General features: G+C 41.2%; 1 protein-coding gene and 2 pseudogenes across 3 annotated transcripts in view; 2 read left to right on the top strand and 1 right to left on the bottom strand.

Moving 5' to 3' along the window:
* The first annotated feature begins 5,945 nt into the window (after positions 1-5,945).
* LOC137205544 (dynein light chain 1, cytoplasmic-like) lies at positions 5,946-8,842 on the top strand (annotated as a pseudogene).
* Positions 8,843-14,463: 5,621 nt separating this feature from the next.
* On the bottom strand, positions 14,464-14,970 carry LOC137205673 (SS18-like protein 2 pseudogene; annotated as a pseudogene).
* A 3,963-nt stretch (positions 14,971-18,933) lies between these two features.
* THADA (THADA armadillo repeat containing) overlaps positions 18,934-19,387 on the top strand; it is a 314,473-nt gene continuing 314,019 nt past the window's right edge. For 2 of the 3 annotated variants that reach the window (XM_067703121.1, XM_067703123.1), the window contains exon 1: positions 18,934-19,093. The gene's annotated coding sequence lies outside the window, so the exon portion shown is untranslated. The remainder of the gene's footprint in view (positions 19,094-19,387) is intronic. The other variant, XM_067703125.1, reaches the window with a different exon arrangement.

Raw genomic sequence — 19,387 nt, forward strand, 5'->3', positions numbered from 1 at the left:
CCTAAATTCAGGCCTCAAATTCAGAATAATAGAACTGTTAAAATGCCTTTTACGCCTGAACTATCTTTCAGTTCCCTAAAATGACTCGTAGGTAGCACAAAGATTTGCTCTATCCCTCAGTAAAAGAAAGGAAAATAGGAATGATTAGGTTTGTCTAAAATTGTCCAAATTTTAGTTAATTAAAAACCTGGGGACTTCCGTGGTGGCGCAGTGGTTAAGAATCCACCTGCCAATGCAGGGGACACGGGTTCGAGCCCTGGTCCGGGAAGATCATGGTCTGGGAAGATCATGTGGCCTGCAATCCACAGCTATTGAGCCTGCATGCCACAACTACTACAGCCCGTGTGCCTAGAGCCTGTGCTCCGTAACAAAGAGAAGCCACCACAATAAGCCCGCGCACCGCAACAAAGAGTAGCCCCCGCTCACGGCTACTAGAGAAAGCCCGTGCACAGCAACAAAGACCCAACGCAGCCATAAATAATTACTTAATTAAAAAAAAAACAACCTGTATGAGTTCTTTTGTTTAACAAACTTAGAATTTAAAAAAAACTGACAATAAAAAGAGAGTTTATCTTCTAATGCAAGTTATACTTAAGTAAAATATATTTCTTAAATAAAAATACTTTCTATGATTGGATACTTTTCAAGTTTAAGGAAAAAAATGACATGCTCACGTACAAGCACAAAGACTGGTACAATAACTGCCTATCAAAATGTGTCTTCCAGGGCTTCCCTGGTGGCGCAGTGGTTGAGAGTCCGCCTGCCGATGCAAGGGATATGGGTTCGTGCCCCGGTCCGGGAAGATCCCACATGCTGCGGAGCGGCTAGGCCCATGAGCCATGGCCGCTGAGCTTGCGCGCCTGGAGACGGTGCTCCGCAACGGGAGAGGCCACAACAGTGAGAGGCCCGCGTACCGCAAAAATGTGTCTTCCAGGATTCTAGATCCACAATTCCTATTTCCATTTTTGTTCATACAGAATCTGAATAAATACTAGTGGTATTAATGCAAATACATGGTAATCTTCAGAGGCCTATTGCTCATTTCAGCATTTCACTGAGTAGCCAAAACACAGCTACCTTGTCCGAAAGTATGACAGCAATAGTAAAATGTGTGAAAACTTTAACTGATTTTGTTTTAAGGTTTTCACTAACCTTGATGGTTCCTGTGCTATATAGACTCTGCTATTGATAGAAAGTGCTCATCCCTTTTCAGCTGGTCACCTAATCTTTATAAAATATTGTTGTATTTCTCCTCCCATATCACTACAACACAAACACAGTCACTTCCTTCCTTTACCTGAAAAAAGGAGAACCCTGTGATTACTTAACCCCTATCAGGGAACTCTCCACATCCCTTATGGACCTTACAGAGACTCTCTTGAGTACCCCTGATTTAATTGTGGTGGCTCATCCTTAAAAAGAAAAACTAAAAATTGCCAAGCAGGCTAGTTTAGCACAGTCTTGAATTTTCCCTTGAAATTTAAGCTTCTCACAGAAATTAAATCAGTTCCAATGGCCATATTAATTGCTCTTGCCCAGTGCCAGGTAACAAAAGATAAAACATTTGTACTAATAGTGGGTATTGTTTGGGTTAGTCTATGATTTTAAAAGGCTTTAGAAACAAAGAAGTTTCCTGACCATTACAGGAATCCTTGCAAAATGCACTGTGAAATAAAGAACCTTGAGATGTTTTGCTAGTACCTAAAGAGATAGCCACAATAAAAGTCAGAATTTAACAAAAATCCTTCATGACATTATCCAAAATAGCTGAGAGAAATTAGCCATGATGTAGAACCAACATTCATGGGGTAATTTTAAGAAGTATTGCTGATGACGTTTCCAATGCATATCTTATTTGCCAAATATTTATAGTTCATTCCCTCATTTCCTTGGGACTTTTCTCAAATATAACCTTAAGAACGAGGTCTTCCCTGACCACCCTATATGAAATAACAAACTTCTCCTTCCCCATCCTGCTTTATATTTACAGCAGTTTGTCTACTGTCTGTCTTCCCCCACTAGAATGTAAGCTCCATGAGGTTCTTTGTTCTTTTCATTCTTGTTATTTTCAGTGCCTAGAGATGTAGGCACTTGATGGGCACAAATAAGTGTTTATTCAATAAAGAAAGTACGCCTTCCTAAGTCCATTGCACTTAGCTTCTCTCATTTATTCATCAAACAAACAATACCTTTTATCTTTCAGGCAGTATGTTGAGATCTGGTGATGAACAATGACTAGACTTCGAGGTGACTAACCTCGAGTGATAGCCTTCAAGGAGGTTATGGTCCACTCAGAGGCAAACTGACAAGTAAATTGACAATTAGAGCACGGTGTAATAAATGCTGCAATAGTGGAAGTACTAGACACTGAACTGTACAGCAGACTCATCTAGCCAACTTTAAGGGAATCAAGGAAGAATTCCTGGTGGAAGTAATATCCTAACAAAGACGTGAAGGACAAGGAGTTACTCCAAGTGAAATATTAGTAGAGTCAAGAGTGTTTCACGCAGAGATTGGTCTCCAGAAAGGTTGAACAGTGAGAGAGGCTATTGTCAGATTAAAGATTTACCCTCCCCAGAGGCACCGATTTGTGTCATGTCTTACATCATGTTGTTCCCTGTGCTGGGAAAGGCTGGAATGCCACCCTGTTTATAGCTTAATCACCTTTACATCCTGAAAAACCTTTTACTATGTGGCTTCTCCTGCCTCACAAAAGCTGATGCAGTCACTTGCTTCTTTGTCCCATCCCTATAAGCAGTGTTTCCTCGGTTCTAGCCCTTACCAATATTTTTCTTCAATACTAGATGGAATTCCCTAGAGAACAGAAAATATGTCTTATATACTTTGTATCCTTAGGCACTAGGAACTCCAAGAGGCTGGCAGAGAGTAGGCACTCACTAAATGTTTGTTGAATGAATAATTAGTACTGATTCTGTATGTAATTTCTTGATTCTAGTAGTACTTGGAGAAGACAATGACTAGAAAATCCCAGGACTTTCCTACATCAAGAAAATAATGACTGCAAAGTAAAAACTAATATAAATATAGACATAGATTTTATCTATTTTATCTATCTATCTATCTTATAGCTCTTGCTTGAGTAATAAAGGAGGTGAAGAACCACAAATGTGTCTTATTCCATAAGTTTATTAATATTTGTCTCCAATTAGTTTTATGAAAGCAGAAGCTGAGACGGGCCTTGATGTGCACGATATTTATTAGGGACCAACTTCTGGCTGGAAGGGGAGGATGTAGGATTGGAGCAAGAACTGCAATGTAGGCTCCCCTAAGGCTCAGGAAACGCCATGGAGAGCTTGACAGCACACACGACCCCAGTCAGAGTTGTTCCACAGTGACCACAAGTATATTAAGAACACCATCAGTTGATCAATACTCAGATGGAAGGGTGTGAGCTTGGATATGGCAAACGGTTTAGGGAAACCCTGATGGGAGTGACAGCTGGAAGCTGTCTGGTCACTGAATTCCGAGCAGCCTGGGTAGCAAGTCCTACCTTGAAGCAGGACCTCTGTATTCACCACAGTCTTATTCCATGAACGTACAGTCATGATTTCAAATGAGGTAGGTTATATTCAAATTTCCCTAACAAAAATATGTGTATCTAAAAACGTGTGGAAAACACCAAAGGTGTATGATGGAAATCAGTATATTGGAATTATACTACAAATACATTTTTCTCAGAGGTATTACTGGATTTGAAGCACTGCCATGTGGCTTCCTTTCTTTAAGTTTGATGGCAATACCTTTAAGTCAGAATTTTAGTTTACTTTGTCCCAAAAGACATCTAACATTTTCCATGGCGGATTGCAGAGCACTCTTTCCTTTGCGGTGCTGTGAATTTCATTTTCCCATCCTTTTTCCATGACCTCAGGAGCCAACTATCCAAACAAACTTCACTTAAACTGATTCATATGGTAGCTCTGTACTTTGAAGTTTGGTGTTGATCATAAAAGAACCATAAAATGATTCTTCAAACTTATTTTAAAGCAATGAAGCCAAATGATTTCTTGAAATATTTTCAATGTAATAGATATTATTGAAGAATTTTAACATTATAAAAATTACCTTTTAGTGAAAAAAAAATACTTTTCCTTTGAATCTAAGAATTTTTTCTCTTGTGCTCTTTTTTTCCTATCCACGTTATCCTAGATCATTCTATTCTGTTGCTCTTTCTTTCTGACTGCATTTCTTACTGGTTCTAACCAATGCTTCAAGTTTTTCTTCCCTAGCTGTTGTCTTTCATAGCTTATACGGATATTACTATCAGTAGGATCTAAAGGTCACCAGTTACACATTAAGGGTTAATATTCCATTAAAGAAGCATTTGACTCTTATAGACATTTGGAAAACTGTCTGCCAGACTCTTAAACCTCAAGACTCTTGAGACTCAGCTGCGCTCCCCTTGTGTACTTAAATCTCTAGCTGTCACATGAGGTCATAGTCTTTTTCTTTGTTTTACTCTGCTATAATAGAATGGCATTTGGGTGAGTCCAGCTCAGTTCTTTAGATGCTGTTGGAGCACTTGTTTGCAACAGACTATAGCAGGGACTATAGTCTGTATAGAGGAATAAAGATAATCCCAGTCCTCCAGGATTCTGCTCTCTGATGTGGTAGACTTTTGTACCAAGTTCAATGCTAATAGAGAGCTATACTCAGTGTTCAATGAGAAGACAAAGAAAAGACACCTAACTCAATATAGAGGCCTAAAAAAGGTTTCTAAAGATGATGACTGCTGATTTGAGTGTTAAGGGATGTTTAATAAGAGTTATCCAGTCCCATGTTACTAGAGCATCATGCGGGGGGCACAATAGGGGGTCCATAGGAGTAATATATGCCATGCCAAGTAGCATCTATTGTATTCTATAGGACATGGGGACCACTTTTTAAGCAGAGAAGTGCCTTGTATTTTTGAAATATCATTCTCACTGGCATGACATGGAGGATGGCTCTAAAGCAGTGGTTCTCAGTGTGCCCTGGACTAGCAGCTTCAGCATTACCTGAGGACTAAGAAATGCAAATTCTCAGGCCCTACTCCAGACCTACTGAATCAGAAACTCTGGGATTGGGGCCCACCAGTCTGTTTCAACAAGTCCTCCAGGTGATTTTGATCCAGGCCAAAGTTTGAGAATCACTGCTCTAAATCAGCAGGAACATTTGACAAAGTCTGGAGCAGGGCTCAGATTAAGAAGGAATTCACCTCGGGTGCAAAATTTAAGAGGGTGCCAAAATCCTCAGTAACCAAGATAATATGTTAATGTAACATTTTGAAAAAATTAAAATGAATGCCAAAAATTCACAATGTTGTGTTTTAGGGCCCTGTGTTATTGTGCAATGGGAACAGTTGTTTCCAATCTGCTTGGGGTTCCCAGGGCCCACATAACTGTCACATTTCCCAGCAGGTGAATTGGGTAATGTGGTGTTCAGGCCTGGCTTCAAGGGTGTGAGACTTGTGCAGTTGAACACAGCCCCACATGCAGAAGGACCCCACACTTAGAGGGGCCGCCCAATTGGTTTACTGCTCTGCTGTCACTGTCTTGAAATTCTTTATAATTTTTAAAGAAGGGGCCCTGTAGTTTTAGTTTGTACTGGGTCCTGCAAAGTTTCTCTGGAATGGTTTCTGGATGTCTTTTTGTTTTCCTTCAAATTTTACATTAGCATAGAAGAAATTCAGTCTTCTTGCTGTTGTAGGACTTTCATTAACTTGTTCCACGTGGTTCCAAATATGATAGGACATTTTGATAACTGTATATAGGGCACAGATTTTTCCTTTTGCCTCAGGCTCCAACATGGCCCAACACAGTACTAGTCCGGAGACATTTTTCTCACGACAAAGGTGTGCTACTGACATCTAGTGGGTAGTGACCAGGGATGCTTCTAAACATCCTACAATGCACAGGACAGCTTCACAAGAAATTATTTGGTCCAAAATGTCAATGGTGCCAGGGTAAGGAGGTTGTTAGCAGTGTCTTGAATTGGGACAATGATAGCAAATATGGAACTATCTAGAACTTGGTGATTAGTCAGCTGGGAGGGAGTGGAGTTCAAGGGAAAGAAAGATTCTCAGAGTTTTCGCTTGTTTAGGGCACAAGTTATATGGAGAATTCGGGGGAAGGAGCTAGTTAGTTAGAAGTAAAGCAAAAACAGATAGGAGTTTGAGGCAGGGCATCCAAATAGAGATGTTCATTTGAAGGCCAGCATCTGAAGCTCTGAATAGAGAGAGTTTAGAATGGTCAACAGGTACCTCTATTATGGTCCTCTGCCCTACCCAAACCTCTAGGACAATTCCACCCCTCCTGCTACAGGGAATGGACACCACAGCTCAACCAGAGGAAAAAGAAGGCAATTTTTGGCTTTTTAAGTCCCACGTGATTTTTCTGAAACCCATGGCAGAGAAATAGTTTTGTGTATTTCAAATTTTTAAGCCCTAAAGAGCACAAGGTATAGAGTTCATTGTCATGCTATAAGTAACAGGCTGGGATAACAGGCAAGTCCAAGTGCTTTTCTCTGAGATGAAATAAAAATTCCTCAAGTGGGAGAAAGGGAGGGACAAAGGGGACGTAGGGGAGAGGATGGCTGGGACAATGGGATTGGGTCAGGGGCACCAAGTGGACAGAGCAGAATCAGTATCAGTAGCCAGCACATCCCCACTTGCAAAGGCAGCCCTCTTTTCCAATAGCTAAGACCACTTGAAGGCCCCAGGATAGAAATAAAGCCCCATCGCCTATTCTTGGGTAGAGCTGAAGGGATCCACAGTCCATTACAGACAAACGCCAAAGTAATCTCCAGCTTCTTCAGTTACATTTACTAGGCAAGTTTCTCTAGAACTGTTCCTGGGTGACTTTTTTTTCTTCTTCAATTTTTATATCAGCAGAGAGTGAATTCACTTTTCACCCTAAATATTTTCAAACTTTTTATTGCCATCAATAAAAGGCAAGGATTTTTCTTTGTTAAGTTTATGGGATACATTTTCTAGTTACAAGATAATTTTCTACAACATTTGTTTGTTTATTCTTTAACTATACACCTGTGGGTACCTCTGAAGGCAGAGATGTTGTCTTGTTCAATATCATACCACTAGACCATGGCACAGTGCACACAACATAGTAGGGGGGTCTGTAGTGGATGCTGCGACGTGCTGCCCAGATCTCCACTTTACCACCAAGGCATTCATTCCCTCAGATGTGGCTAGTCTCAGCTGTGATGGCTCATTACCTGATCCAATACCTGGTTCATGCAGGACAGAGGCTCTGTCCCTTGCCAAGCCAACGCCAGAGCTCTCAGTAGGATTGGCTAAGGCCTCTGTAGCAAATTCATCCCCTTTCAACCCTTTCTGACCAGTTCTGTTTCCCTCAAGTCCTTACAAAAGTTGTTTTCAAGAGTACTCCCCAGTAACCCTCCTTTATGCAAATCTCTGCCTAGAATCTCTTTCCTTAGGAACTGACTTAAGATAATGTTTAATAAATATTCGTTGACTAAATGGATGAAGGGGTTCTTCCATTGTAAACTATGAGGTTCCTCACCCTGATCAGAAATAATTGTGGAAAATTCTGACCTTTATTTGTAGACTTAACATTTTATTTTTATCATCTCAGGCCCTAAAAGTCAGAGCTCACACTCAAATCATTCACTCAGCTTCTGGGTCATGCGTGACTTTTCTATGATGACAGTATCAATACACAGTTGTTTTAGTTATATTGTCATTTGGTCACCAGATGGCAGAGGTGACACGCAGAAAGCCACTCTTTCTGGCCCTGGGTCACCCACTCCAGGATTTAACATTAAACCCAAATTACCCATTTAGTACCATTAATTCCCCAAGACCTTGTTATTACGGCATTGTTTCATTTTGTAGGAAAGTGTCACCGACACACTTGGCCTCATTTGCATATAAAAAGGAGGGTTTCAAATATAATGGAAGGAGCCCTGGACTAAGCATCTGAACCACTGCACATTGGCCATTTGTTCCATTTGAATATGTTTCTCTATCAGTAAAATGAGAATCCCAGCCCTGCCTGCTTTAAAGGTCTGTGGTTAAGGAACAAATGAAAATGACTGGGGTTGAAGGGACCATATGTGTTCCTCCCTAGTCCAGGAGAGCTCTGAGTATGGGGGGCCAGGATGGCATCCTGTAGGAGGTGGAGGGACTTTGTCTGGCTTCTAGGGTGAGGGGCTAGTCTAAGCCAGACTCCTGGGCTGGGGAGTTACTCCTCCTCTTGTAGCGTCCTCTGAGGTATGCTCCCTTCCTAGAACAGCACAAATGTTTCCTGCATGCAGCGGTGCATGGTTTATTTCTTCCAGGAATCCTCAACTCCTGCCCTTCTTGCTTGTGTGGGCTACCAGACCAGGAAGAAGTAGCTGGGTTTGCACAAATTTTTCACAATGCTATGGGATGGACCCTCACTGCCCAAATTTACCCATTTCCACACCAAAGTCCAGGCATAGGCAGAGGCTAGCGCCAGCCAAGCCAGGAGAGCTTGGTTCAGGCTTACATGTGCCCGCTAGGTCTCCCGTAGGAGACCGCAGCTGTCTGCCAGACCTGGCCCTATAGGAACCACCTGCGACCGTAAGGCCGTGATGAAAAATGCAGCGGTGCCGAGGAGATGCCGCAGGACTCCGTGGAGTGCGGTACTGGGGCCCGGAGAAGTACGACCTAGAGGAGGGCACTGCGGCCCCAAACCGCAAGGAGTCTGCTAAGAAGTACACCCCCACCTGGCGCTGCGTGGAGGGGGAGGAACTTCGGTACTCACGTGACACAGGATACCCAACACCGCATCCACTTCTACCTCTGGGCCAAGTGGCCATTCTTCTGTTCAAATCCGACTGAAAACGTGGATTGTGCCGGGCACCCAGGGATCTACCCACAAATAGGGACTGCAACCTAAATTCCAAAGACCAGAGACTGAATCTTTCAGCCTTGCTAAGAGAACACCTTGATCTTTTAAACTTTACTGCGATCTTTTGTACTGGTGCTGTCGGTACTAGTTTGTTGTGGTTAAAAAGCAACTAGCGGGGCTTCCCTGGTGGCGCAGTGGTTGAGAGTCCGCCTGCCGATGCAGGGGACACGGGTTCGTGCCCCGGTCCGGGAGGATCCCACATGCCGCGGAGCGGCTGGGCCCGTGAGCCATGGCCGCTGAGCCTGCGCGTCCGGAGCCTGTGCTCCGCAACGGGAGAGGCCACAACAGTGAGAGGCCCGCGTACCGCAAAAAAAAAAAAAAAAAAAAAAGCAACTAGCAAAACAGCTTGCATTTGTATTCGTTTTCTATTCCATACTTCTCTGCCCCATGTTTTTTCTCTCCTCAAAATCTACTCTTTAGGGCTTCCCTGGTGGCGCAGTGGTTGAGAGTCCGCCTGCCGATGCAGGGGACACGGGTTCGTGCCCCGGTCCGGGAAGATCCCACATGCCGCGGAGTGGCTGCGCCCGTGAGCCATGGCCGCTGAGCCTGTGCGTCTGGAGCCTGTGCTTCGCAACGGGAGAGGCCACAACAGAGAGAGGCCCACGTAATGAAAAAAAAATAATTAATTTCTATTCTTTAAATTAAAAAAAAAATAGAAAAAAAGCACCACACAAAAATCCCAGCTACACAGGGTTTAGTTTCACCAGCGCTAAGGCTGTCTGAGCTAAGGGGCTGAGGGCAGCCTGCCAGGTGAATACCCTGGAGCTGGTCTGGCTTTGACACTGAGGTCAATGGAGGTGTGCAGCTTGGTGTCCACACTCTTCTTTTTCAGTTAGGGAGTGTAGTTTCTTATTGTTGTTGTAACAAACACTACACACTTGGTAGCTTAAAACAACACACACTTAAAAATTTTTTTATAGTTCTGGACGTCAGAAGCCTGAAATGGGTCTTATGGAGTTAAAAATCAAGGTGTCAGCAGGGCTGTGTTCCTGTCTTTTCCAGTTTCTAGAGGCTGCCTGCACTCCTTGGCTCGTGGCTCTTTCCTCCATCTTCAGAACAGATCATGCTAAACCCTGCTTCTGTTATCATATCTTTTTCTGACTTCAATCCTCCTCCCTCTCATGAAGACCCTTGTGACTGGGCTCACCTGGATAATACAGGATAATCTCATCTCAAAATGTGTTTAATCACATCTGCAAAGTCCCTTTTACCATGTAAGACAACACATTCACAGGTCCGAGGATTACCACATGGGCATATTTGGGGAGCCTTTATTCAGCCTATCATAGGAAGTACTGAAAATTAAGTGAGGGGCAGTGAGCCCAAGAAGGCTTGTGGTTGAGAGTCAAGTATGAATGGGAAAAATAATAGACCATTTATTGTGCATGTATTCTGTTCCAGAAACCCTGATAGGCACTTACCATGTGTTATCTCATTTAATTCTCACAAAAATGTAGCAAAGTAGCTATTATTACAGCCATTTTTAAAAGATGAGAAAACTGAGGCTGAAAGAGCTTAGTTTACTAGTCAGTGGTAAAGCTTCACACTTGGGTCTCTGACTCAAATCCTTTCTCTTAACCTCTAGAAAAATCAGTTTTCTCATTTGCAAAATGGAGACAGTAATTAGCTCATACATTTGTGTGAGGATTAAGTGAGCTGACCTCTGTGAAGGGCTGAGAAGAGGTGTGACTCGTGGTGAGTGCCCCATTAACATTGGCCTTTATTGTTACCATCTGCCAGAGCTAACCTTCCCTGGTCCCTCCTGGCTCAAGTCCCTCCTCTCTCAGGCAGGCAGAGCCTCACCCAGTTCTAAGCCAATTCTGCCCAAAGTAGGCAGAAGCTCTGACAAAGTAACCCCAGGAAAAGTAGGCTGTAAGCTCTGAAATTAGTGTGCTGCTGGAGAGATGGTACCATGAGACACTAGGGTGGAGCATTCAGTTGAAAGAAGATACTATTTTTGTGTGATATTTAAAATAAAGTTGAATGGCCCTTTTTGTAGTCTTTCTAACAAAAGTGCCTACGGAAGTGAATTGGGTTTTTCCTGAAAGGGGCAAGAGTGTTAACTATGTTTACTCACACCCCAAAATGCTCCAAGCAGCTACTCTGCTGGATCTCGACTCAGTCCTGCCAGAGGCCTAGGACCACTAGGAGTGTCTTCACTCCAAACAAAATCCTAGAAATCATCCCCGATTCCTGTCTTTCACTTATTACTATACTCAATTAGTCACTGGGTTCTGTCCATTGGGCCTCCTAGTCATCTTTTAAATCCATTTAAGTACCTTTCATGACTATGCCATTTAAGTACCTTTCATGACAAGTAGAGCAGTTGAAAAAGAGTATTTGGGGGTACTGAAATACTGCGCGTCCGGAGCCTGTGCTCCGCAATGGGAGAGGCCACAACAGTGAGAGGCCCGCACACCGCAAAAAAAAAAAAAAAAAAAAAGTGTGCAAATAATAAACTGGTGCAGCCGCTATGGAGGTTCCTTAAAAACCTAAAGATAGAGCTACAATATGATCCAGAATTCCCACTCGTGGGCATATATCCCTCAATGTTTGTAGCAGCACTATTTACAATAGCCAAGACATGAAAGCAACCTAAGTGTCTATCGACAGATGAATGGATAAAGAAGACATGGTGTATGTGTGTGTACGGGGAATAGAATATTACTCAGGATACACACATAATGGAACATATTACTCAGCCATGAAAAATGAAATATTGCCATTTGCAGCAACATGGATGGACCTAGAGAATATCAAACTAAACGAAGTAAGTCAGACTAAGACAAATATTATATGATATCACTTATATGTGGAATCTAAAAAATAATACAGATGAACTTATTTACAAAACAGAAACAGACTCACAGACAAAAAAAACAAACTTATGGTTACCAAAGGGGAAGGGGGGGAGGGATAAATTAGGAGTGTGGGATTAACAGATGCACACCACTATATATAAAATAAACAACAAGGACTTACTGTATAGCACAGGGAACTATATTCAATATCTTGTAATAACCTATAATGGAAAAGAATATATATAACTGAATCAATCACTTTGCTTTACTTTTGAAACTAACACAATATTGTAAATCAACTATACTTAAAAAAGGAAAACAAACTTAACACAATCTTTACCTTTTCCAAGAGATTCTATATTTTACAAACTTTGTTTTCTTCCCTTGCAGGACCCAGCAGAGTCCTACTCTCTAAAATTTATATTAAACTTTCCATCTCTTCCTGTGCTAGAGATTTCTTCTCCAGATGTCCCAAAGAAACAGTGGTAGGTATCTACAAGTCCCCTCCTCTGGAGAGGACTGAGAATTGGGATTGCCATATGGACTGGGTGATGCAAATCTTCCTCATTGGTCTTTCTCAGATATAGTCCATACATGGGCTCCCAAATGATAGATGTTTTGGGGTGGCAGAATAATGTGGGGGAAATAAGACTGCTTTTTGCAAAAAGAATTAAAAAAATATATTTTCTTTTCAAAAGCATTTTAATCAAAGATGATGCTATGTATTTAAAATTTTTGTGTTTTCCCATCTGTGCCCAACACAATTGCTGCCTTTCTTCAAAATGACAATAATAAAATTCAGCTGGTAAAAAATATTAACTTTTCAGTAATTTGAGGGTGTTCCAATTAGCAACTCTACAACCTACAAAAACAAGCCTTAAAAGAAAACTCTATTAAACTAGTGTTACACTAAAGTTTAAGAAGAAAAAAAGTTCACTCATAATGTTACCAGCCTGATTAACTGCTTTTCAAAACACGTTATTTTCCAACTCTTATTCACAGTATCCACATTTTTTTTATCAAGTTGTAAACATAATGTATATATGATTTGTTTTTCTAATATTTCTGGGTCATATTATTTTATAACTATTTTCCTTATGACTTAATTTTTAAGTTACTCACTGAAATTTTCTTTTAAAGTTTAAATATTTGATTATTTTGTAAAAAGTATAAGCAGCACTATGAATTTTAAAAACATAATATTGAGCAATTTTCATAAACAAAGTAATTTTCTATTTGAATGTTATGCTTCATAATAAATATAGCATTTAAACTGAGCCGACAAGCTATTCTAACTCACTTTGGGTAGAAGTCAATAAGCTAAAATCTATTTGTAAATATTTGTTTTATGTATTTTTCTGGATGAATTCTATATTCCACATGAAAAAATATGCTATCATTCAAATGGTGCAGAAATAAACAACATGGAAAGTGAGGGTCTCCTGTAATTCTACTCCCAGGAAAATTGTCTGGTGAACATTCATCCTGGCTGAACTCCTTATTGAAAGGTGGAAGTAATTCTGTAGTTTGCTGCCACATAGTGGTAAGGTAAGCATCATTGCACATTAACACTGGAAAAGAACTTGATGGTCTATTATCCTAACCCAACAAGTATATTTGCTGAGTTACTCACGCTAGGCACTGTACTAGTCAATAAGGACCTAAAGATGGCTCCTGTCTTGGAAAAGTTCAGAAGTTAATAGGAAGACTGACAAGCATACAAATAACTAGCATGTCCCAACAAAGTGACAATGCTGAGACAAAGTGACAATGCTGAGACAAAACTACTGGCAGTAAAAACAAGAATTTCTTGTCAGGTTTCACTGAGGAGGTGACATGTGAGATGTATCTTCAAGTGTGAGGAAGTTTTGCGGGTGGGAATAAGAAAGACCTTCTGAGGGACTTCCCTGGCGGTCCAGTGGTTAAGACTTTGCCTTCCAGTGCAGGGGGTGCGGGTTCTATCCCTCCCTGGTCAGGGAGCTAAGATCCCACATGCCTCCCAGCCAAAAAACCAAAACATAAAACAGAAGCAATATCGTAACAAATTCAATAAAGACTTTAAAAAATGGTCCACATCCAAAAAAAAAAATCTTAAAGAGAAAAATAAAAAGCAAGAAAAACCTTCCAAGCAGAGAGCACAGTGCATGAAAGATCAGTGCTTTCAGGGAATACTGAGAAGGTCCCACAAGTTGGAGGCTGGTGTTTGGTGAAGGAAAGAAAGAATACATAAAAGAGCGCCATCATGTGCTTTTAAGTAGGGAAGGGATAAGATCAGAGTTCTTTAGAAAGGAAAAGTTTGGGACTTCCCTGGTGGCCCAGTGGTTAAGAATCCGCCTGTCAATGCAGGGGACACAGGTTTGATCCCTGGTCCTGAAAGATCCCACAGGCCACGGAGCAACTAAGCCCGCAAGCCACAACTACTGAAGCTCGCACGCCTAGAGCCCATGCTCTACAACAAGAGAAGCCATCTCAATGAGAAGCCTGTGCACCGCAACAAAGAGTAGCCCCCTGCTCTCTGCAACTAGAGAAAGCCCGCACGCAGCAACTAAGACCCAACGCAGCCAAAAATAAAAATTTTTTAAATCAAAATAAAATAAAAAAAGAAAGTTTGAAGAACATCTAAAATGTGCCTCATTCATAACAAACCTAACAAACCTTTTTTTTAATTTTTGTTTTTTTAGGGAATCTGCTTAATTATTAAAATAAATATTTACATTGAGAATACAGTTAACTTAGTAGCTTTCTTCACATTTTTGAGAGTCACAGAAGTTTCATTCATGTTTTAAGCAGTTAAGATGGTAAAGGTTCTACTTCATAGGAAATGAATTACATTCAATGACTTCTCACAACAGTCAACTGGAAGATTATTCCATTGCTTTTGAAGCAATGGTTGGGCTGGCATCTGTGATAGTAGCCAAATAAATGAAATTTCTGTGTAACACATGCTGGTACTGGGTGCACTCATTTGCCTGGCCTTTGTTCTGATACTCCATGATACAGCAGATCAGCTGGTCATTCTCCTCTAGGACCCACTGGATCATTTTGATTGACTTCTGCCCTGCCTCTCAGCCAGTCTGGTATGAAGGCTACCAACATCCTGGGAAGCCAGGTTGAAACCCAGTCTCAGGCCCCACGGATCCTCGTGCATCTAGTAAACCTAGTTTTATGTTTAAATTCTGTGGCTGTCTTCTATGAAAATGTATGTCATTAAAGGCAAATAAGTTTGTAAGAACACATGAGCATTAGTGTTTCCTTAAGATATACTGTGGAAATTATAATCAAACAACTCGTAAACAAATCATTCCTTAGTTGTGATCTATTAGTCAGTACATTTTAAGTATCAAGAGAAATTTGTAGATGTGTTATAGACTGTGGTAGCTAGCCTCCAAAGTGGCCCCCCAACTATACTGGCCTCCTGGCATTTATGGGTTGGTGTAGTCCCCTCTCACAATGAATAGGACTGAACTTTGTAATCAATGCGATATTGTTGACATGGTGTGGGACTTCTGTGGCTAGGCCATAAAAGCCATTGAAGCTTCTACCTTGCTCTTTCTGGGGAAGGCCAGCTACCGTGTTGTGAGAAAGCTCAAGCAGCCTGGGGGAGAGGCCCACCTGGGGAGGAACTAAGGCCTTTTGTAAACAACAAGCACCACTGAGTTAAGTCATCTTGGAAATGGATCCTCCACCCTTAGTTAAGCCTTTGGATGACTGCAACCTCATGAGAGACTCCTGGCCAGAAAATATCATCTTATATTAACAAACAATAAAATATTCATATTCATACTCTAGTATATGCTTTTGGATTTCATTTTAGACATGAAGCTATTAAATAGGGCTTATTAGGAGGGATTCCTTAATTATGTAAATCACCATACACTACTGGCAGATTATTCTCATAAAGTGTGTTTTTTAAAATGTAAGGGTGACTCTGAGGCTGACAGACTCCATTGAGATTTTCAGTTATGGAAAACAATACCTATTATAGTAGATACCTGTGATTGGAGTGAAGTTTATGAACAAGTATTAAATGAGTAGGCAATTAAATCCCTTTTTTGTGGTTTTAAAAGGTGAAATTTTAATTATTCAAACATCCTTTCAAATGTAAAAGAACTTAAAAAAATCATTATGTGTGAAAATGTGTTATTAAATAACTATAAAAAAATTCCCTTCCCTACTTGAAGGGAAAATGCTGCTTTAACAGGTACATATTTAAAGTAAAACTACACTTAACAAAACACAGATATACTGATTACTTTTCATGATTTTATGTAGTCCACTTTTACCATAAGATGCCATTTAAGTGTTTTCTTTTATACTTTTATATATCAAGGATTACTGATTCTTTAAAAATTCCCTTGGACTACATTTTTACAAATAAAATATATAGCTACTTAAAAAAAGGTTCATGGCCCAAATTCATGCTGTGTTCTGAAAAGACCCAAGCAGAGAATTTAAAGTGGTCTCAATTTGGTGGTGCAAGTTGACTCCAAAAAAAAAAGCTCTTTTCCAAACACGTTACTCTTTCAGTCTTTAAAACCTGAACTTTCTCTTGCCTCTATTTCCCCTAGGAGTTACCATTCCATTTATTTGCCACTGTGTACTATACCGCCATTGTCGCTGCTTGATCTTGTCACTGTCAATTCCTTTCCTCCCAGTCTCTTTTAAACTCATTCAAATCCACTCCAAGCAAACTTTTGCCCTGATCACTCTATGAATGGCAACTTCATCCTTCCAGTTGCTCAGGTCAGAAATCTTGGAATCATCTTTGACTCTTTTCCTCATACTCCATATCCCATCCTTCAGAAAATCCTGTTGGCTTACTTCCAAATCATATCCTGACTTTGTCCACTCTTCACACTTTCCACTGCTACCTTCCTGGTCTGAGCCACCAGCATCTTGCCTGCTTAGTTTATAGCAATAGCCTCTTCACTCATTGAAGTGGGAAGTCTTCCCACTTCCACTAAAGTCTTAGTCTCAACAAAGTAGCTCCAGGGACTCTTTTGAAATGCAGATTAATCCTATCACTCTTCTGCTCAAAATGACTCCCCATTTCACTTACAGTAAAAGTCCTTGTAAGGCTTTACATAATTGAAACTCCCTTGTTTCATTCCCTATAACCTATGCCTTTGCTGGCTTGGCTCTAGCCACATTGGCCTCCTTGCTGTTCTTCCTCACCAAGCTCCTGCCCTGACACAACTCTGCAGTGGCTGTTCCCTCCACATGGAATGCTCTTCCTCAGGGTATCCACATCTCTCGCAAATCCTTACTCCAGGAGGCGTACCCTGACCACTCTATTTAAAATGGCAACAGATCTCCCCCTCTCTCTCTTCTATTCCCCGTTTTTTCTATGGCAGTTACCACCTTTGCACATACATGTTAATTGTGTTTGTTTGCCTCCTAGCTCATGCTCTAATTTTGTGGGGGGAAGACTCACAACGTCTTACTCTCAAATGCCCCTTACTTTCAAATGGTTGGGCCAAAATTTAAAAAGGGTTGTAATCCATTGATCGTTACGAAGTTACTTCAGTGAGACTGAAAGGAAAAAGGAAAAACACTTAATAATGTATATTTAAAAAAGGAAAACACTTAATAATGGTGTTAAAAAACAAAATTCAACCAAGTAAATGTGAAGATCTAATTGGCTTTATTCAATGATTTATGAACCAGGCAGCATCCCATCTAGTAAATAGGAAGGCATCCTTCAGTGGTACAAAATGGAAAGCTTTTATAGAAATGGGGTGAGACAAAGAAGTTATGAGTAAAGGAAAAGAAAGGATTGTTTCAGGTAAGATTACCTCTCTAGTGCTGATAAGCAATTCCAGAAATTCTGTTCTTGAGACAGGCTGAAACTGCCATTAAGTCTTGGTTTGCTGTCCTGGGGGCTAGTGGCTCCACCTTGAGCCTGTTGTTTCTTTCTTCTCCTTTTTTTAAAAAAACGATGGTTAAGATGGTAAATTTTGTTATGTGTATTTTACCATAACTTAAAAAAAAAAGAAAATATCAGAGCACATAGCTCTTGTAGAATAACAAATATTTCAAGAAAGTTTTGTTTCAGTTATATATGTGTGAGTACTTAGGTGTACTTGGTTTAAGGTACAATGTATTTCTTACTATCAGTCCCAGTCAAAATTAGGAAAAAATTGCTGTAGAGGAAGTTCTACACACACTCATCAGCTGACATGTAAAAGACACTTCACAGCAGTATTGTTAGTGCAAAAGCTGGAAACAATCCAAATCTCCAGAGGACTAGAATGGATAAATGTGGTATATTAAACAATGGAATACTATACAACAGTGAATGAAAGAACTACACAGACCTGCTTTTCTGTGGATGCCAAAAGCAATGCTGAGAAGCAAAGTCCTGGAGAAAACAAACGATTCCACATACAAAGCTCAAAATCAAACAAAATAAGATCTGTTTAGTGATACATACACAGGTGATAAAACTACAAAGAAAAACAAACGAAGGTGAGATAAAATTCAGAAAAGTAATGATTAAAAACTTAAAATCATCAATCTGACTAAAGGTTTGGGGAACTGGAATGTTTCTCTGTATTTCCCAAATTAATTGCACTTGAACATAACCTCCGTGTCTATTTCTTGATCTTACCTCCGTCCCAGCTCCTAGTGTAGAGGTTGGCACCTACTTATTTTATGCATTTTTAAAGGGCCGAGCCATCTGATAATTTGGTTTTCTGCATAATATATATACCCTAAATAGGATAACTTTCAAGGATAGCGCCTGGTAACAGCTCCGACAATAGCATTCATTAACTGTTTGCTGAATGAATACCTGTACTGTGGCATACGTTAGTTCATTTCCGTACTTCGCATCTTAGTCAAAATTCTTACTGTGGCTTCAGTTGACTGCCCGTTCCATCCCCTACCCCCTCTCACAGGCTCTAAAGTCATCAGGCTCCTGATTCTAAAGGCCCGGAGGCAGTTTTCTCCCTGTCTCTGCGCTGAGAAAGCTGAGAGGGAGAAGGTGGAACGTCTGGGTTAAGGCAAAAGTGCTTCCCAGGGACTCAGGGGTGTGGAGGCCACTGTCAAAGCTTACCTAACGGTAAGGAGGCGGGCAGGGTTCGCCCTAGCGGTTCAAGTGAGGTACCGCACGCACCCTTTAAAGTAGGGTCTGACCAAACTCACTAACACCGGTTCTCCGGTGACATCACCACCCCTCTGGACTCCTGATTGGAGGAGTTCATTGGCTCAATTCTCGCGATGATTCTCCCTCCAGGTCCTCTTCCTTCCCTCCCGTCGCCTCGACCCGGTAGTCGACTACAGACCACGCTGTGAGCCACGGAGACACCGTAGAACTAGACCAGCTTCCGGGACTCGTCCTGAGGGCTGCGACTCTTCTCGGACTCTCACGGGAACGAGGTTTGGCTCCCAGGCGTCCTGCTTGTCCCATCCGCGGTAGCGTTCGACTCTCCACCACTCAGCTCGGCCACTTTGCTAGGGCCGCCAGGCGATATTCACCAATTCCCGTCCTTCAGTTACGCGAGAATTTGACGGTCTTGAAACTGATTTCCGGTCGCTTAGGTCTCCATGGAGATAGCACTTTAACCACTTTTGTTTTACCTGTCATTCCCCGGTCTCCACGTGGTTGGGAAATTGCCCAGATAATGTTTGTGGGAGTCAGCCAGAAAGTTGTAGATGGGAGTGAAGCAGCAA

This window comes from Pseudorca crassidens, chromosome 14, assembly GCF_039906515.1.
Source record: "Pseudorca crassidens isolate mPseCra1 chromosome 14, mPseCra1.hap1, whole genome shotgun sequence".
NCBI lineage: Eukaryota > Metazoa > Chordata > Mammalia > Artiodactyla > Delphinidae > Pseudorca > Pseudorca crassidens.